At 40.1% G+C, this 16,994-nt stretch overlaps 1 non-coding gene across 1 annotated transcript; it reads right to left on the bottom strand.

Annotated features, from left to right (window-relative positions):
- Window positions 1-16,446: 16,446 nt before the first annotated feature.
- Window positions 16,447-16,552, bottom strand: LOC145573481 (small nucleolar RNA R71). The gene has a single exon (XR_014097492.1). It is a non-coding gene; the product is annotated as a small nucleolar RNA R71 (small nucleolar RNA).
- Between the last annotated feature and the right edge of the window lie 442 nt (window positions 16,553-16,994).

Raw genomic sequence — 16,994 nt, 5'->3', positions numbered from 1 at the left:
ATGATTTGAGGCACCCCTTGTAGCCATATCGTATCACCTTCACCCTTCACATATAAATCCTTTCTTGAAAAAACACTTTGAGCCTGGTCTCACGATGAACCTTTCTTTCTTCAACCCACATATACCAACCTTGGGATGGGATGGTGTGCAACTTATGCAATTTCAAAAGCTTGAGTGATTTAAAAAATATTCAAAAAATTCAAAAAAGAAAAAAAATAATAAACGTGTGCAAAAGGGCAAGTGTTCCAATGTCATTGATAGGAACATGTCTTTGATATGAACACGTCTCACATTGCGTCTTTTATCGAGTGCTCGGTACCGTGCTTAAGAAACATGAACGCCAAGTGAGTGATAGACTGCATAATCGGGATTGCCCACACTTACGGAAAAAAATAAAAAAATAAAATGCAAAAGCAAAAAAAGAGAGAGCGAAAATATAAACAAAAGAGAGTTCAAAAGTAAAAAAACCTCAAGCATACAAATGCAAAGGTTTAAATGCAAGGTTGTACACCTTGGGGGCTTATTTAGGGTCTTGAGCCTTTATCTCCTTCTTCTTCAACCTTTAGCCTAACCACGTGACAACCCTTAAAAGACTTCTTTGAGGTATACACACACTTGTGCGAGGTTCGGTTAGAGCTACGTTCAGCCTGATTCCTAACGGATACGTAGGCAACCTCACATCGAGGTGCGACCGTAATAATAATGCATTCACATTCATATTTATATTCACACATGATCATATCAAGGGATCTCCAACGCTCATCCCTATCCTTTTAGAGCTAGACTTGGGGGCTTGATCCTTACATCATTAGCCTACCTAGCCTAAGAGTCATCATCATTTGACTCTTTAAAATATTTCCACACACTTACCTCTTGCAGTTTAGACGTAGTGTCACTTTCACACACATCACAGATACATGACCAAATAATACTTCCCTTTAGGAACCCTTTATCATGAAATCTTAACGCAACGCTGAAGCATGCCTTGTCATATCAAGATCACTCATTGCATTACAAAGTATGAAGAGCTTAGCCTCCGTCCCTAAGTTACCCAAATACTTTCATCATCAAGTCAACAATTGAGATAACCTAGGATGTTGCAATCCTTGCACCATGAGATACAACGATCAACGCATACATTTGACTAAGCTCATTCAACATGCACTGCAAACACTCAAACGCTCGCTTTGATTCTTTTTCGCGTCTTTCTTTTTTGGGAGAAAGTCGGTACCCTCCACAAAAATGACGGAAATTTTTTGCTTTTCTGCATTTTGAGTCAAGCACATTACAAAACAATGCACACACGTGTCATATCACATCGAGTTGAGTCTACACACATGTGTCAAAACACATTAAGTCGAGTTCACACAATGAGTTGAATAACCCCAAGCCTTGGGTCAACCCTAAGATAATTATAAACATGAGCAAAGTCCTGTAGCCCAAAATATAGCTGCAGGTACACTAAGAGGCAATTTGATTAAGCACAAATGAACGAGCAGAAAAAAGCTCCGACTTGGATTCAAGCAAGACGCAGCACGATGCACCCCAACGCAGAACGATACACCCTGGCGCAGCACGATGATCCCCAACGCAACACGAGGCACTCTGACGCGGCGCGACATACCTGTCGTTGCGTGATAGACCTGTCACTACGCGATAGCTCTGATTCGCCCGCGTCAGCCTTCGATGGTCTTATAATTTTCATTGGTTGGTCCGTGACTAATCCATTTGAGCCTTTTGATAAGCATTTGAGCAATTGATAGATATTTGAGTAGTAATCAGCCTGATTACATTTGATTGATGATCAGCCTGATGACGATCAAAAAATTAATTGAACAATATTTAGAACATTTGAGTAGTGATTGATCATAATCACAAAGAATTTCTAGGATGGAAGAATTCTACATAAATGGACTTGAAGATCGAAGAATCTTAAGATAAGGTTCTTCCCACAACTAGAAAGGTCAATTGCTCCTAAGAGTAAGGACAAGAAGATTTGAAGACTCAAGATGAAGAAGCCTTCAACAGGAGGCTCCAATATTAAAGGGTCTCTCGCTTGGATTTGAGAAGAACGGTTCGAGATGAAGCGGTCTTCGATAGCTTTCGCTATGATTGAGGAAGTTATCGCTTGATTTGAGAAGATATCACAAGATGGGCGATCTTCGATGGCTTTCGCTAAGATTGTGGAGGTTGTCACTTGATTTGAGAAGATAGCACGAGATGGGCGATCTTCGATGGCTTTTGCTAAGATTGTGAGGGTTGTCACTTGATTTCAGAAGATAGCACGAGATGGGCGATCTTTGACGGCTTTCGCTATGATTGTGGGGGTTGTCACTTGATTTGAGAAGATAGCACGAGATGGGCAATCTTCGACGAAGTTCACTATGATTGTGGAAGTTGTCACCTAGATTTGAGAAGAACGATTCGTGATGAGGCGGTCTTCGACGACGTTCACTATGATTGTGAAGGTTGTCACCATGATTCAAGAAAATAGCTCGTGATGTAGGAGCGATGATATACGATGTTCCCTATGATGTGGGAGATTGTCACAAAAAAGCTGAGGATAGTTACAAACAGAATGGTCTTCGACGAAGTTCCCTAGGATGTGGAGAGTTGTCACAAACAATTGGAGATGGCTACAAGCGGAGTTATCCTTGACCATGTTCCCTGGGATGTGGAAGATTGTCAGAAAACAGAAGAAGACTACAAGCGGAGTTATCTTTGATTGTATTCCCTAGGATGTGGAAGATGGTTACAAAACGACAAAAGGTTGCGACAAGCAGAGAAATCTTCGATGGTGTTCCCTAAGATGTGGAAGACTGTCACAGTGGAAGTTGAAGGCAGCTACAAGAGGAGCAGTCTTCAGGCAATGTCCCCTAGCTTGTGGAGGTCGTCAAACAAAAATGGTTACCCCAGAGACGTGTGCCCGACAATGCATGATACACGTTTCTTAACTCTTTTATCCGTTTAACTAACGCTAGTTTGCAGGTATCGGCGTTATAAGAATGACTGAGAATCGCAGAACGTTCTTAATCATTCTTCGTCCCTATCGATACTTTGACTTTTGTTTTCGAAACATGCGTTTCTCCAAACTAAGTTAAAGTGGGGGCTTCTGTAGACACCTAATTGTGTCGCCCCAAAAACCAAATCCAGTGATGAATACCTTTTACGTCATTGATTATCGAACGAAGTGAAAGTGTGAAAAGTCTTGTGATGCGGTTGTTTTAAATAAAAATACCTTCTTCCTGTTTTCGAAAATGTACTATGTTTAAGGAAATGTCCAGTCCAATTTAATTTGGTCCATGATAAGGGTCCAATAATAGTGTAGTTGGATTGGGCTCGCAAAGAGCTTTCTAACGATATATTATAAGCCCAATTCCGATGAATAATGAGGAAGTTATGGCCAAAATACTAAGTTGGGCCCGAAACAAGTTTTATATACGGCCCAATGATCTAGTGGAGGGCCCATTAATTATTATTCCTAAAATCATGACTTTAATCTTCTAGAATAATCTAGAAGGTTCTCTTAAATTCTAGTGGAATTAGGATTAGTAAATATATTTTTAGAAAATAAAGAATTTAATTTGGAATAAAACAAGTGTTTTAAAAAGATTAAATTTGATTTTAAAAGATAAGTACGGACTTTAATTAATCTAATTTAATTAGGTTAAGGATTCCGTACGGTTTTAGAAAACGCGTTCTCCATCAAGAAACGACAGGACCCTGTCACGCGGCGATAGGGCTGTCACCTAGTCAAGTTCGAAGTTGCATTCGCCCTAGACGTGAAAAGGTTGATACTTTCTGAGGGTTTGGTCCCAAATCCCTATTTCAATTATTTAATTTAATTGTTTGATTTAATATTTTCCTTGAAGTTACTAACGTGTGTATTGTTTTGATAGAAAGAGATACGAGGCAACAAAGTAAGTTGTTTTATTGCTCTATTTCTTTAGAAATCATGCTTAGATTATTTTAATTCCTAGTATCATATTAGGATGTTTTAATGATTCCTAGTATCATGTTTAGGGTATTAACTAGTATTTCTAATATCATGTATGTTTTTAGTATCATGTTTAGGTTGATTCCTATTTCTTCTGTCATGTTAGTATCATGTTAGGGATAAAGCTTTGATCTTTATTGTTTAGTGACATTCTAGGATTTGTTATTTATCATGTTAGTATCATGCCTAGGATCTTGCTAATATTATTATGCTTTGAGATTGTTATTGTGATGATGATGATTTGTTATCAATATATTATTATGTTGCTTGATAATATTATTGTTATTACTTGAAATCACGCTTAATAAGATAATTAATAATTTTATTTAGGCTAATATGATTTTAATTTAAGTGATCACCAATAATAGATTTGTTGTGCTTTAATATTCAACCAACATAGATTAAACAGGTTTAGGATTAATATATTAATTGTATGTTAGTCAGAAAGCGCACATCAATATGAGAAGAATAAAGTAGAGGTCTATTTTTAGGGCAGGTTCAATCTCTTTTAGGTTGGATTTGTACCTTCATCCCCGAATATCCAATCATGGTTCCAGACCACTATGGAGTTAGCGATCTCATGGATCGTGTAGGGGTGTAACCTTCACCCTGTGAAAGGTTTACAAGTTCCTAAAACTTGTTGGCGACTCTTTTACTCTAGCTTCCTTCCCTTTGATGCCACCATATTTAGTGTATTATCACAATGGGGCTCCAAGTGTGGGATGCTTGAAATTATTCCCTACACCCTCCGTTAATAATTTTACTCTTTACTTTTTTTTCGAGAAAATACAAGTTAATCAAGCTGACACCAACTATGTATATCAGGGGGTATATTGGTAATTTTATCAATAAAATTGGGGGCTTAATTGGAATCCTTGTCTTCTTCCCTTCTCACATCAGAACAATGATAGTTTGAAATTCTCCTTCATCCCCATGTGCAACCCATGAGTAACAACTACAACACCATTGTTGTTGAGATGAAGTTGTCTCCGTGAAGAAGATAATTTTTCTAAAGGGTTAGTATAGCCCTAATTTTATACCCTTTGCTATAAGGTGTCTTTTTATTACCACTGCAAAGCGACTTTGGGTCATTGATGTTGAGAAAGGATGAACAAAAAAAGGAAAGCCTCCGTGGTCTATCGGCAGGAACACTGTTATGGTGGCTATGATGGATTTCGGGAGATGGTGGATGTTGGGATGGTGATGGCCTTTGCAGACTTATTGAGTAGATCTGAAAATCAGATTTTTTTTTTAATTTTTTTTTTAAAAAAAGTTGCATAAAATTATGTAAACTGGCACCTAATTTACAACTTTTGTTGATCATGCTGATCAACTGGGTGCCCCGGCCCCTTTTTTTCTTTCATATCTTATGTGGTGCAAAACCCTTCCAGTACTGAATACCGATCCCTCGATCAAATTTTAGTTTTTGTTTCATTTCTACTATCTTCCTAACATATACCTAGAAGGAGGGGATAGTTGTACGGGATAGGGCCGACACCATTAAGGTTTAGTCATTAAAATGTATTACGCTGTTAGTCATCCATTATTAACTATATGGACTTAATCTCCTTAACGGCCATAGTCTCGGGCACGTGGAGAGCTGCTTTCGACCACGTAGGCACCAGCTGCCTATAAAATCAACTTGCCACCTATGTCGATAGGTGGCACTAGCTTGGTTGTCTTTCTATAAATACTTGTTGGCGTCGTTTGAAGTGCGCCTACGTTAAGCATGTTGTGAATATGCTTGGCACTCTTAGGGAGTGGGAATTGACATACGATTAGGGACAAGGAAAGTAGAGAGCCGCCAACAAGTTTTTAAGGAACTTGTAAACCGTTCACGGGTCATTTAAGGCAACCACGATTAAGGGACAACCAAAGGCAACAACGATTGACCCATGAAGGTTACACTCCATTCATAATCCATGAGATTACTAACTCCATATGGTTCGGAACCACGAAAGGAGGACCGAGGATGATGGTACGAAGTGAGTCATGGAGTCACATTTGCCCGTATTGGCCTCTACTCGATTCTTATAGTGAAAAGTGATTCCTACGATCTCAAAGGCATGCAAACAAAGATTCAATTTGCTCCAAACTAACATCATGCTAAATTGGTTGAATATTAATGCACCATATAATTCTAAAATATTAGTGATCACTTCGATTAATAACAAGATTAAAAAGGAATCTAAACCGGTTGTCCAAATTATCTTATTAGGCGTGATTTTCAATTACATATTCCCTTTAAACATGCAATATGGTGATCATAATGATTATAGAATAAACATTAATATTGGAAGCAATTTAACAATAAATTGTTAGTCAAATCAAATATAAATTAACCTAATCATGATACTAGCGATATAAAAATAAAATAAGTAATTAAATATAATTAATTACTCACATTTCGCGCGTTCCTTAAAATTGCTACATCACGAATAAATTGTTAGTAACTTCAATAAAAATATAAATTAAATTGAAATTAAATTAAATTAAAAGTAGAGTTGATTTGGTCCAAACCCTCGGTTAATTAAACCTTTCACACCTTGGTTTAAGGACGGAATCTCGGGTTAAGTATGGACTCCTTTGAGTACTTAGGGAAGGAATAATGTAATTAGAAATACAGGTTTAAGGTTTAGAATATGAGAGAGAGAGGAGAATGATTTTTGGTGTAGAAGAGAGGACGAGAGAATAATTTGGTGTAGAGAAAGAGAGAGAGTGAATGATTTTTCAGCCCCGACTTGTAGAAATGAGGGGGTATTTATAGGGAAAATGAGCTAAGGGAACACACAGAACCCTAAAAAGATAAAACCCTAAAAATAAATGCCGCAACACGACAAGAAATACCGTGACACGGGGGAATTTAGTGTGACGCGGGAAATATCTAGCCTGCAGAGGATAAAACACGTGTAGGTTTTACGCGGAAAAAACACAAAAACATTCCGTGACACTGCACATGTACCGTGACACGGTAGAAAATGCGGCAAAGTCCACCGTGGCGCAGCATGTGGAGCCGTGTCACGGTGTACTTTTTTATTCGAAATGCGTCAAGAAAGGAGGAAAAAACACGAAAAAGGCACCGTGACATAGTGCAGAGTACCGTGTCACGGCAACAAGCACCGTGCCACGTCACCCTTTGCCGCGTCGCGGCATTTTAGCTGTTGTGCGGTAATTCCAGTTTTTTACGCGTTATTAAAACTACGATAACTTTTGATCTGTAACTCGGAATAAGGCTTATAATATATCATTGGAAATATTATCAAGTCTACATTCCAACCCAATTATAATCAGGTCAAAATAATTTGTAGATTTTAAGGTATGGCCGTTTTAGTGAAAGGGTGTCAGTTTTGGGCCGAGTTTAGTATTTTGCTCATATCTTCTTCGTTTTAAATCAGAATTGGGCTTATGATATATTGTTGGAAAGCTTATTTCAAGGCGTATCCAACCAAATAATAATTTGATCAAAATTATAGGGCCACAAAATTAGTTTCTCTCAGTTTTGTGATGTGGACACGAAAAGAGGAAAACAAGTTACGGTGTAGGGAAATGAGCTAGAAAATGGATTGATTTATGAAATGAATTGAATGGAAACATGGATTTAAGCACTCCAAATATTAAATGCTCAACCTGACCAATAATGGCGGTGAAAGGTTGTTCATCATCGGGTTTGGTTTTGGGGAGACATTTTTAGGTGTCTACACCAAGCACATTTCATTATTAAGGTACAATCTTTTTCTCTCTCTAACTCTATGTTTCTCTCTCAAACACTCTCTTACCTTGTTTCTTATTCCCTTCATCAAATTGCTGACTTTAGCATCGGAGCGGTTATCCCCGAATAAACCCCCGGGTTTGCTAATTTGTGCTGACTGTGCAGGTTCTTAATTGAACGGTAAACCTTTACGAATCCCAAGACTTAAGCAATCGGTGCTCACCCAGAGCAATTGGCGCTAGAAGGAGGGGATAGTAATAACTTCTATCGTCTAAAGAACCTCACGCAGTCATGGAGGGAAACAATGACATCGTAACACCAATTTCAGAAATTAAAAACCGTAACTATGATACCAGTATTCTTAATGCTAGTGCGAGTAAGACTGTAAACAATGTACGGGAGATTGTAGTGGAGGACAAAACCCATCTTATTCCTAACGACCCGGCGAATATGCCCAACACCTGAACAACCCCGGTTGCTACCCTATATCCCTTAAAGGAGTTTACTTTAGGGGAGCTAGAGCTAACGGCAAAAGTTATCCAGCCATGTCTAGAAAAAGGAAAGAAACTACTAAAATAGCGGATAGGGCGAGGTGGAATGGTGCGCAATCTGTGCCCGCATTGGTCAACCTAGAAAGTCAGTTCAATCAGGTTGCACCACCACGTTGACAGCACCAGGAGGGATCAGTCCTGGTAAGATCAGAGCCGTTGGAAAGGGAGCATTAGGCTCCTCGCAGCTCGCGAGCGGAAGATTCGGAATCCCACCGACAAGAGGCTAGCAGTGGACCATCTAGGCACATGACCAGGGCTGTGGTCAAGCCGAGAGTCTCTCCGTTCACCTAAGAAATACTAGATTAGCACATGGAAAAAAATAAAAATGCCATCATGCAAATATGATGGCAAGGGTGACCCCAAGAGGTACGTAGCGGCGTTCGAGAGCCATATGCTGCTGTATACCGACACGGACGCTATGTGGTGCAAAGTTTTTCCGGCAACGCTAACGGGAGCAACCTCGGCTTGGTTCTCCAACTTGGAGCCCGGTTCGATTGATTGCTTTGAAACTTTGATAGAAGTGTTCACGACCTAATGTATAAGTAATAGTGCAAGATAGAGGACATCAAGGGAATTGATGGTTGTCAAGTAGAAAAGGGATGAGTCATTAAGGGACTTCATCAGGCTTTTTAAATAACGAGGCCAATACCATTCCGAAATTGAAGCAAGAAATAGCTATGATGGCACTCATGAATGGGTTGAGTGACTGCGACTTCTAAAGTATATTGCCCGAAAATTCTTCTCAAACTTGGGCGTAGCATTCAATAAAGCGCATGAGTATATTAAGAGTGAGGAACTATTGAAAACTAGTAACCAGGTAGTGTTGGTAGAGTCGAGTTGACGGCCGAATGACAAAACAGTGCATGATGTTCATTCCGGCGCGGTAAGTAGACCCAGGCAATAGAGTCAACAAAGGTTGAGCAGGCCAGGAAAGGGTCTAGGTCGGTATAGTAGTTATACACAGTTGAATACGCCCGGAGCAGTAATCTATTCGGTTAATTAACAAAGGGAGGATTGGAATAGGCCGACACCTATAAAAACTAAAGGCTGGGATATGAAGAAATATTGCATGTTTATCAGGGATGTCGGTCATTATATTGAAGATTGCATTCAATTGAAGAAAAATATCGAAGACCTCATCAGAAAGGGGCACTTATCTCAATACGAGCGCAGCCAAGGCAGGCAGAATACCGCTAGCAAGATGATCTGCGGCGATGTACCCAGACAAGGGCAGATGCCACTAGGTCATAAAATCACTATAGATATCATTACCGGTGGCACTGTGTATAGAGGTTCTGTCAGTGGACTGAAGAAAAGCTTGTCGGAACATAGACATATTATGAACGCCTTAGGAATGGAAGAACGTCCTCGACCCTCCTAGGTCCCTTCCATGTCCTTCTCAGAAGCTGATATCAAGGGTATCGTTTTTCCTCACGATGACCCCCTAGTGTTGATATTGACAATCAGTGGGTGCGATATCAAGCAAGTATTGGTAGATGGGGGAAGCTCCGCTAACATATTATTTGCAAAGGCGTTTGATGCCATGATGATTGGCAGACAGTATTTGACGCAGGTTCTGTATCTAGTTATCGATTTTAATGGCTTTACAGTCAGGCAAGGTAGCATCGCCTTACAAGTCTGAATTGGTGAAGGTGCTGCGGTTAGAGACACAATGACAGAATTTCTTGGTAGTTGACATAACGTCGGCATACAACGCCATTATCGGCCGGCCTATGATCCATGACGTGCAAGCTATGGTCTCAACCTACCATTTAAAGATGATATATGTATCGAACGTAGGTAGAATAGAACGCGTTAAAGGAAGCCAAACTATGGCTAGAGAATGATACGTGACTACATTAAAACAGCCGTGCTAACAACCAGCAGTAGATAGTGCAGGCCAAAAAAAAAGAAAGAACTTCATCAACACATGATTTGTCTATGGAAAACTTTGATACACGACTAATGACGGTACCACGCCCTTTACTGGGAAGAGAAATAGTTGAAGTAGTATTGCAACCTAGAGTCCCAGGCTAAGTGGTACGGGTTGGATCGGATATGGATACTGATATGCGATGCCACTTAGTTGAACTCCTATTGGAGAATGCAGATGTGTTTGCCATCTCGGCTGACGAGATGCCAGGAATTCATCCTGATGTTATGGTGCACAAGCTGAATGTAGATAGAGGATCAAGGCCGGTAAGGCAGAAGAAAAGGAATTTATCGACAGAGAAAATTGAAGCTATACAAGAAGTAAATAAGTTATTGGCGGCTGGGTTTATAGAGCCTTGTACTTACCTTGAATGGTTAGCGAATGTAGTGATGGTAAAAAAGCCGTAAGGAAAATGGAGAATGTGTGTTGATTTTACAAATTTAAATAAGGCTTGCCCGAAAGACTACTACCTACTACCTAAGATAGATAGGCTAGTGGACTCCACTTCTGGCCACGCTTTGTTAAGTTTCATGGATGCTTTCTCATAGTATCATCAAGTCAGCTTGTACGAGCCCGATAGAACCAAAGCGGCATTCATCACGGATGCTGGAGCTTATTGCTACAAAGAGATGTGGTTTGGATTACGAAACGCGGGTGCAACATATCAAAAACAGGTTGATAAGGTATTTGCAAACCAGAAGGGAAGAAATGTGGAAGTATATGTAGATGATTCGATTGTAAAGAGCCGATTGGGTACAGATCACATTGCAGATCTAAGGGAAACCTTTGATACTCTCCGATAGTACAGAATGAAGCTGAATCTCGAATAATGTGTTTTTGGGGTATAGATCAGGGAATTTTTTTGGAGTTTATGGTTAGTGAAAGGGGAGTAGATGCGAATACCGACAAGATTGAGGCCATCCTCAGCTTGCCGCAACCAAAATCGATAAAAGATATACAGAATCTTAGCGATTGCATGGCAGCACTGACAAGATATATTAGCAAATCTGCTGATAAGGCCTTACCATTCTTCATAATACTACGCTAGAACAAAACGTTCTTGAGGAGGAAAGAGCAAGCAAAGGCACTGGAAGAGGTTAAAAACTTCAGTTATATGTTTCGGCGTCCCTGAAAACGGTAGCGGCAGTGTTGCTGGTGGAACAAAAAAAAGTACAGATGCCTATTTATTTCGTGAGTCAAGTTCTGAATGCTGCGGAACGACGATACCCGCTAATAGAGAAAATCGCTTATGCGGTAGAAATAACGACACGAAAGTTAAGGCCATACTTTGATGCGCATACAATCGAAATTCTAACGAATCAATTGTGAGAAAAGTCCCTTCAGAAGATGGAAACCTCTGGCCATCTACTTAAATGGGCCATAGAGCTGTCGGAGTATGTGTTGGATTACAAACCGTGGGTGTCCATAAAAGCTCAAGCCCTATCTGATTTTATTGTTGAAACATCATACACTAAAAAAGAGGAGGACATCGGAGTATGGAAGGTTTCATTCGATGTTTTAGTGGCATTAGTAGGTTTAAGGGCCGGTATTATAATGATTTCTCCGCAAGGAGATGTATTCGAGTATGCTATAAGATTAAATTTTAAAGCTCTCGCAGGGGTCCAGTTATGCATAGCTGTAGAAGCTAAACGAGTTGAATTATAAGGGGACTCTTAGTTAGTAGCAAGTCAGTTTAGCGGCAAATATGAGGCTCGGGAGCAAATGATGATAGCTTACTTGGCCAAACTGAAAGAGATGATGGCGAAACTGGAACACTTTGAAATCAAGATGGTCCCACGTGCCTAGAATACACAGGCAAATGCCTTAGCAAAATTGGCGAGTTCAAGTTTTAATAATCTAGAGCGAACGGTAATAGTAGAGATCCCTAGATTATAAAAGTATTAATGAAACTCACGAGGAGGTTAACTGCATCGATGGAGGCCGCGAATAGTATGATGATATCCTAGCCTACAAGTTATATGATGTCCTTCCTACAGATAAGACTGAAGCTCAAAAATTCAAGAGGGATAGCATCTTGTTCGTTATGTTTAGCGATGGGTTATATAAGAGAGGTTTCTCATTACCACTACAACGGTGCATAACGACATACTAGTCTATGAGATTAATCGAAGAGATTCACGATGGGGAATGCGAAAATTATACAGGTGGTCAGTCAATGTCCTTAGAGGCTATAAAAAGAGGTTATCCTTACCCCATTGCCATTGCTTTAAGACTTTGTGTTGTTTTAAGCCTTTATAGATATTGTGCTTACCTTGTTTTAAAGCATCCCCCTCCAAACCAAGAAACCTCCAAAAGATGCCTTCATTTTGTCGGTTCCGCTTGTGCCCGCTTTGAAGCATCGGCCATCACAAGCCCCGACTCCGCACCCGTGGTTGACGTGTGCTTCCTTGAAGTACCCTTGGTCCGTGTTGCTGTGTGCTCACGAACCTTTCCCGCTCTAGGCTTGCGTCCTTATCATCAATAGACAAGAGTGTGCCGCACGATACGGTGTCAGAACATTCGGACCTTGACAGTATTGGCCGACAATAAACGCAAACATGCTATCCTATGCGAAGAAATCTGATAAATGCCAGAAGTTTGGATCGGTGATAAACCAGCCACCAAACGATTTGATACCCATTTTAAATCCGATTCCTTTTGCCTAATAGGGAATGGACATTGTCAGACCTTTTACATCAGCTACCGGAGGCCGTAATTTCCTAATTGTTGGAGTAGATTACTTCACCAAATGGATAGAAGCTGATCTGATAGCTAGAATAACCGCAAATGAAGTAAGAAAGTTCATCTGAAAAAATATATTCACTCGTTTTGGTTTGTCAATGGCAATGGTGTTCGATCACGGCTCCCAATTCGATTGCAGTCCCGTGAAAAGCTTTTTTAGTACATATAAGGTAAAGTTCGCCTATGCAGCAGTTTGCCACCCGCAATCAAATGGTCAGGTGGAGGCCGCTAATATTGTGTGCCCTAAAGAAGAAAATCGAAGATGCAAAAGGAATGTGGGCCGATTTAGTACCTGAGATACTATGGGCCAACAGGACGACAACAAGGGAAACCACTGGTGAATCACCCTTCTACCTTGCCTTTGGCATAGAAGCAGTTTTCCCAACCGAGGTCGGCCTACCTACATTCCGCATTCAACATTACTGTGAAGAACAAAAGGACCTGCTTTTGGAATAGCAGCTAGACTTTCTACTAGAAGTAAGGTTGAATTCTAAAATCAAGTCCGCAGCTTACAAAAACCGAATGAGTCAAGCTTACAATAAACGGGTCAACTATCGACCTTTAGCGAATGGCAATTTGTTCTAAGAAGGGCTGCAGCTACCGGTAAAGAAAGACAGATGGAAAGCTTACTACAAATTAGGAAGTCCCATATCAGATTTATGAGACCCTTAGGCAAGGGTCATATCGGTTGATGACTTTAGAGGGTATACCCCTTAAAAATGTCTGAATGCTAGCGTTCTTAAAAGTACTATGTTTATTATTTATTAATGTTTTAATTCCTAAATGTACTATTGGCATGACTTATAGTCATATGTTTTGCAAACTGTTTTTATAGTTGGCTAAAGCTGTTAATAAAAGTAATTAACGGTCTGATGTCAAAATTGTGGAACCTCCCTCCCCCCGATAAGAGGATTATTTGACCACTTATTGTGGTGATTTTAACCCGATTTTGCTATCCTTTCCTCTCTTTCTAACCCGTTTTGTATATAAAAGTTGTATCTCGGCCTTGCCCCCTCTTTGTTTGTGTTTATCCATGTTTTGCAGGTATTATGACTCAATTTGACAAGCATTCACAATTTACTATGTCTGAATGCTAGCGTTCTTAAAAGTACTATGTTTATTATTTATTAATGTTTTAATTCCTAAATGTACTATTGGCATGACTTATAGTCATATGTTTTGCAAACTGTTTTTATAGTTGGCTAAAGCTGTTAATAAAAGTAATTAACGGTCTGATGTCAAAATTGTGGAACCTCCCTCCCCCCGATAAGAGGATTATTTGACCACTTATTGTGGTGATTTTAACCCGATTTTGCTATCCTTTCCTCTCTTTCTAACCCGTTTTGTATATAAAAGTTGTATCTCGGCCTTGCCCCCTCTTTGTTTGTGTTTATCCATGTTTTGCAGGTATTATGACTCAATTTGACAAGCATTCAAAGTGTGGAATGATGTTCAAGGCTTGAAATCAAAGAAAGGAGAGCCGTGCACCTCTCCAAGAGTGGGCGCTCCATCAAAATCACAACATTCTGCCCAAAATCCAACAATGTGAGGAGGGGGCGTGCGCCCTAGCTGGAGCGGGCGCTTCTAGCTACTCCGATTCATTCTGCCTTAAGGTGAAACAGGGAGGAGCAGGCGTGCACCCTCCATGGAGCGAGCGCTCCTCCCCTTGAAGCTTGAATCTGCCTTATGCTAAAGAACAAGGGAGGGGGCGCGTAAATCCCTTGGAGCAGGCGCTCCTCCCCGAAGTTTTGGAATCTGAGTTTCTCTGAAGCAAGCAGGAGCGGGCGCTCCTCGCTGGAAATTCGTCTTATTTTGACGGAATAACCTATGTAACTCGGGGAGTATAAATACTTCCCCCTTAGTTCTTTTGAGAGGCGGACAGCAATAGCATAGTTTTTAGTAGTTCCTCTTAGTTTGAAACATTCCACTTTGGTAAACTAGTTTAGTTTTCATCAAATCAATCATTGTAATAGTGAGTTTCAAGGATTATTCTCAAGATTTGGCACATTGTATTCAACATTTGAAGCTTCAATTAGTAATTTCTTCCACCTTCATCTATTTAATTTCTGATTTTATTTTGTATTTGCATGTTACTTGAATCTCTTTAGTTCTTGATAATTTGTTGTTGGATGATAGTTTTTTCATTAGTAAATCATTTTTCCCCAATTATTGAAGTAGTTAGAACCCTAACCCTTGTTTTCATGTCACCTAAGATGAGTTATGAGTAGTCTTCTTTGCTAGGGGTTAGGTGAAGCTCAACCTTTGGTTAGTTATGTAAATTTGGGAGGAGTATTGATGTTTGAATTGCAATTAAATAGATTGTATGAGATTGCTTGTTAGTTCTTCATGATAGGATTAGATACCCTTGATTTAGGAGCTTAATAGCATGGCATGCTTAGTTTGAAATGGGAATGTGAATTGAGTATGTCATTACTTATTGCAATTTGATTATGTATCTTTTATTGCTAAGCTAATGAGGAATCTAAGTTTAGTAGTGTGAGTTGTTTCCTAATTGCATGAGGTTGATCTTGCTTATAGTCTTTGCTATTTCTTGTCTATTTTACTCCCTATTTGCCTAATTGCCATGGTTGAGTGAATCCCACTCCCTAGTGTATTTAATCCATTGAATTAGAAATATAGTTTGTTTGTCTACTTGACGAATTCCAAATCACTAAAGACTTCGAATTAGCTTAAGTGTTAAGATCCTTAACAAGCATATCCTGTTCCTTGTGGACCGAACTCTTACTTATCATTGTGCTTGGTTTGTAGGATGTTTGTTTATAAATGTGTTTAATTGAGTGCGGAATGTGCGACAGTTTTAACGCCCGTCTAAATGGCGCCGTTGTCGGGGAACAGTGTTGTTGATTGCTAATTGATTACTTGAGTCTAGTTCACCATAAAACAACAAAATTCAAAAAGAGTGTGTTTCTTTTTGGCTACACTTGTAGCCTTGTTACTAATTGCAATTGTTGAGAGTGTATGCGCAAAACTCATAATAGGATTTTGGTGCCTTGCGATCCCGAGATTGAGCAAACTTATAGAAGGAGAAGGAGAGGCGGTTCTAGGCCGTTAACTACTTCCCCAACTAGAGAGTTCAATTTTGAGGAGCAACGAGATCAAATGGGTGACGCGGATCCACCACCTCAAAGACCTTTGAAGGAGTTGGGGACTCCGGGAGCTTATAGAGCTTCAATTGGAATTGCTCCCCCCGTTACCCAAGCCAATGATTTTAAGATTCGACCCGCGATGATAAATTTGATTGAAAGGAGGCAATTTAGTGGAGCGAAACATGAGAGCCCTCTTGCACACTTGAACGAGTTCGAAAAGTATGGCAACACGATTAAGGTAAATGGGGTCACTCAAGAATTTGTGAGACTAAAGCTATTTTCTTTCTCCTTGATAGGACGAGCTCTTGAATGGTTTGAGAAGGAGGTAAGACCTAATTCCTTGAGAACTTGGGACGAGGTCACTACGGCTTTCTTAGGGAAATTTTACTCTCAAAAGAAGACGGCCGAGGCAAGGGCATTGATCCAAGGTTTCCGTCAAAAAGCTAGTGAAACCATAGACGAGGCATGGGAAATATATAAAGAATATCAAAGGGAGTGTCCTCATCATGGCATTCCGACATACAAAGTGTTTCAAATTTTCTATGGAGGATTGAGCCCACAAGGAAAGACTAGCTTGGATGCGGGAACGGGTGGCCCGATTATGAACAAGACGGAGGAGCAAGTCATTGAAATAATTGAGGATGTGGTGAGGCACCACATGGATTGGTAAGAAGGAGAGAGGGAGTCTCTAAGAAAAGGAGGAAGTGCGGTTTACTCCGTCGATCACCTCAACGCCATCAATAATTTGACATCTCAAATCGCCAACCTTGGCAAGGAGATGATATCTATCAAGGCGAAACTTGAGACCTCCACTTCACACCAAGAGCATTCCTCCTAATCTAAAGGGAGAGGTATGAATTCTAACCCTTCTCCTTCTACATCTAATAACATGCCAAATGGGTGCTTATTATGTGAAAATTGTGGGTCGTATGACCATGACACCTCTTCTTATAAT

The sequence above is a fragment of the Chenopodium album genome, chromosome 12 (assembly GCF_948465745.1).
Source record: "Chenopodium album chromosome 12, dcCheAlbu1.1, whole genome shotgun sequence".
Taxonomy (NCBI): Eukaryota; Viridiplantae; Streptophyta; class Magnoliopsida; order Caryophyllales; family Amaranthaceae; genus Chenopodium; species Chenopodium album.
The sequence above is the reverse complement of the archived record's forward strand: the minus strand, read 5'-3'. Positions and strand labels throughout refer to the sequence as shown.